The sequence below is a fragment of the Adiantum capillus-veneris genome, chromosome 5, assembly GCF_014529385.1.
Source record: "Adiantum capillus-veneris isolate H3 chromosome 5, ASM1452938v2, whole genome shotgun sequence".
Classification (NCBI taxonomy): Eukaryota; Viridiplantae; Streptophyta; class Polypodiopsida; order Polypodiales; family Pteridaceae; genus Adiantum; species Adiantum capillus-veneris.
Window position 1 is genome coordinate 9,003,767 of NC_140935.1, and position 4,711 is coordinate 9,008,477.

Here is a 4,711-nt window from a genome sequence, read left to right on the forward strand (position 1 = left end):
AGAGTCAGGGGATACAATGAATGGTCACGTCCTGAGTGGTACTACCTTGCATTCCCGTTGAGGGCCCAGAACCTAAGGTAGGTGGGTATTGAGAACCCGCGTAAGTCGAAGTGCTCGCTAGTTGCTCGGTCTCTAGCACATGACCAGAGCGTAGATGGGTGTGCCTTAGGCACCCTACAATCGTCAACGAATACCCTCGAAGGTTAACCGCCGCTAGATTTTTTGGGCATTTTGCACCCCTTTTTCACTCGTTTGTTGATGTTTTTTAATATCTTTTTACGCTCGATTTTTGGATTAGAGCGTGTGATAGCTCGAAACGATCGTATCGCTCACGAGGTCATGGTGTGCTTTACAACACAGCGTTCGGTTATCCGAAGCTCTGATGATCCTCAAAAGGGTCAATTTTTACTTAGACTTGAGACTAAAATAAGTAAATCCAAAGGGTGACTGAGGCCTGAGCCTGGGCTTGGGCTTGAGGGTTGTTCCCAATCCTGGTCCTTCCTTTTAAATAAATAAATTACAAAAATTTTAATTTTTTTAAACATTTTATATATATATATTTGTTTGGGATAAGATTGCCGTGGTCGTGCCGCACGCTCGTGCACACACACTTAACTTACCTGCTTACAACTAACAGAGCTACTGTTATACATTGTTTAACACAGTACTACAAAAACTAATCAACTAACAGATCTACTTACTGCACCTTACAGATCTAACGTTATAGATCTAATACCTTAAATCTAACACCTTATGAACAGAAAAAAGTACATTGTAGCAAAAAATCTAACACCTTATTAACGGAAAACAGTACACTGCAGAAAAAACAAAGTTCACAAATCCTTCTCAACAGCCACACACCCTCTTTCTCTACCTTTCCTACATCTCATATTGCATTGCAAAGTAGCATAGAGTGCTATTCGAGCTTAGTGCAAAGCATTTCCCCGGCAGCGGCGCCAAAAATGTGCGCACTGTCGCACGTGTCAAGCAAGGGACTTGCCGTACACTGTGTGCGAGCCACAAATGGCTGCAAGCACACAACCAGATTAATTTAGCAAGCTCAAGAGAGCAAGTGTGTGTCACTCCCCGACCTATGGTCGACTTCGTGGAGGATTCCTTGCCGCGAAGAAGAGGGAGATACCGCCTTGTGCCGCGCTCAACCGCCTCACCGCCGCCGTGCCGTCGCAATGCTCAATCACGTGCACACACACACACACACACACACACACACACACACTCTCTCTCTCTCTCTCTCTCTCTCTCTCTCTCACGCATACACACATACACACACAAACACACACACACACACACACACACACACACACACACACACACACACACACACAAGGAGATGAAGAAGAAGATGGAGATGGAGCAAGAGCACTCTTCAATTGCACAAATGAGAGAATGAGTGATTTTTAGGTTTAGGTGACTTTTATATGAGCTCACCCATTCACACTTGGGCGCCCATGCTTAGCCAACTAACCCTTGAATGTTCCAGTTAGAGTGCGCCTTTCATCAGCGATCATTCTTACCCTTTTCCTATTGGACCGACAAGCCCGGCCCATGACTACTAGAAGTGTACGCCGGTGGTTAACACCATAGCCCACAACACCCCTATTGATGCAGCCCATCACCTCACCAGAATTTCTCAGCTCTCCTACTCAACTCCAACACGTGTTGCCTCATAACGCCTTACTCTCCTAAACTCAACAAGCCTATCATCACACACCTACACCTATGTCAGCTCAACCATTTGTGTGTATTGTTTTCTGCGCTATTGCAATTTGCACATGCGTGCCCATACTTGTCATCATTGCCTACATACCTCACTTATCATTTTTTCCTTTTGTTTTTAACAACCCCATATTCCCACCAACAAAAGCTTAGAGAGGCAACGTAAGTATCTTTCGCATGCCAAAGCCTTATATCCTCATGCTCACTAGCTTCATTGGGCTCGAAATTGATAAATTCTCCACAAGAGGGTTTAATTAGGGTTTCCATCATTTGTTTTGCATCCATCATTAAATTTGGACAAACTCAAATCCGGAGAGAGTCTCTTCAATTGGTAAGACATCCACTTATATACTTTTGCATGAAAAAAAAACACATTTGTACAAAGGGTTGCTCAATTCTACCACCATGGAACTTGAGCAAAAGGTAGCATCACTAGAGTTTGATTACATTGAAGAAGCAGGAGAAAACGACTTACATGAGACATAAATAGCCTATGAGTGCCATAAGTTAAACTGGACACCTCGAGAAGACCTTCTACAAATTGAATAAGTGGGAGAAAATGACTTGCATGAGATATTCATAGCCTACAAGCCAAAAGTTAAACTAGAAACCTCTATGACCTTCGACAAATGACCACTCAAGATTTGACATAAGCATTGTTGACTTTTGATGCTTTGACACTGGGGTCACATTTTTGAAGCATCTATTTGTTTTACCTACACACCTTATTGACTACTGCTCTCAAGGGGAGGCAATTTTTTACAATCCTAAATTCAGTTACCAACTCTCTTGGGAGGATATAAATTCCTAGCCCTACTGATACTAGTTTCCTAGGGGAGGAAACTAATTTGTGAGCCTATTGAGATGGGAGACTTAGACTCTAGATGGGAGCCTATCTAGATGGGAGACTTAGACTCTAGTAGAAGACTTTTTACTGAGTGCTACATCTGACACACAAGGGGAGTTCTATTAGGATGTGTGTGCCATATTCTGCACTCCGGTTTTTCCTCCATGGGAGTGATCTCTACCTACTAGATCCACCTACACCAAATGATACCTACCTCTATGCTTCAGTCATCCATGATGTAACAAAAGATTCTCTTTTTTTGTGCCTATATATCGAGGCCCTTTGTACTCCAAATCAGCATACACACTCAACCATAGGTGAGAAGATTGCCCTCTACAACCGTAGTAGCTTGCTTATGGCTCAACCAGCGGACGTGTGTGACACATTCCTAAATGCATTGGTTAGATAGTGGCGTCAGTGAAATAGAACATCATATAATGCTACCTTTTGTGTGGCCTATTGGCACGAGGACGACTACTAAAAAAAAAAAAAATCACTCACACAAAAGGTAGAATTATATATTATATCACACAAAATGCCACTGACGTGGCATTTTGAATTGACATGACGGGGAGGTCCGTAGGCTTGCTAGGCGACGACTGACACCGTCCTGTAGCGACAATCGAAGGGGTCCTACCCTGCACGCTGAGAGAGAGAGAGAGAGAGAGAGAGAGAGAGAGAGAGAGAGAGAGAGAGAGAGAGAGAGAGAGAGAGGGTCCATGCTCTGACCTCGACCTACACGCCCGCACATGCGTCTGTGTGTGTGAGAAAGATAGACACAGTGCCTTCGGCATTCAACGACACAAACAGTGGGGGAGGGAGGTAAATGAGACAGAGAGAGTGCGCTACGGAGATAACAGGTTGATCGCTGATGTCGGTTAACTTTTTTTTTTTGTTTGAAATAGAAAGTTTTCCCTCATCTTTGCATACGTGAAGGGTGAGTTTAAGAAATGAAAAGACAAATGAAGGTGGAAAGTCAAAAGACGAAAGAATATGAAACGTCAAAAGACTTTTTGTGTCCTTATAAATAGGTGTCTCTCTACTCTTTCATTTTTTCTTTAGCATTTTTTTCTAACTTCTCTTTAGCGTCTCTCTCTCTCTCTCTCATCTTTCTTAGGTAATATTGTTGCAAATCTATGTGCTTCGTCATTACCTGTTGTTACGTGTTATAGATTAACGCATCGTTTTTTCTGTTTTTGACTGGAATCTTTGAGTTAGGACCACCTTTTAATTTTTTTGAAACCATTAGGAATACCTTTTAAAAAATTAAAAGGTGTTCCTAACTCAAAGATGCCAAGTATACTGTGCCCTCTGTCATCCTTCAATGTTAATGGAAATGATATGCAGCAGGTCCCATGCCTAATTCTCAAGATTCATACCAATTCTTAATTGCGCTCTTTGCCTTGCAGCAGCAAGCCGGGCAAAACTGGAAAGGAGTATCAGAGACCTTTTAAACCCTGGTTATATTTCGCAGATCATCAAGCTAGAGGGTACTTCGGATGCTTGCCGACGTGATGACCACTCTCAAAGATCAGATAATTCGTACGATCAATCCATGGTAAAGGTCTGTTCTAGTGCTACTGAAACAAAAGATATCAAATTTCAATCGATGATTAGCTTGCCTAATCTGGAGTCGTGCTGTCTCACTTGTTGTGCGCTGGCAAGAGGAGAGACATTCTCTCTCTCTCTCTCAGCTACTGTTGCTGCTACTCCACGAGGAGGGGGCGAAGATAGACCCAATTGGAGGCGGCTGCAAAGCCTCTGGGGAGCCGGGGAGACAAAGAAGGATCTCGCTTGATGTCACCATGGTTGTAGAAGAGGGCGGTGAGTTCACCTAGAGGTGAGGCAAGGTTGAATTGACGGGAGGAGACAAAACCTTTCATGGTGACGCCTCGTTCACTTTCCCTTTGAACTTCTGAGATTCTCCTTAAAGCAAGCTTGACTTTCCAAGTCCTTACTGATACAGATTCTAAAAGTCATCATCTTTGAATCAACCTAAACTAATACAAGCATTTTTCCTTTTTCCGAAATTGGGGAGACCTAATCTCTTTTTCCCTTTTCAATTAAGATTGATGGAATCTTCATCAGCATCTATAAAAAAACCCACACTCAGGATGTGGGTGCTCT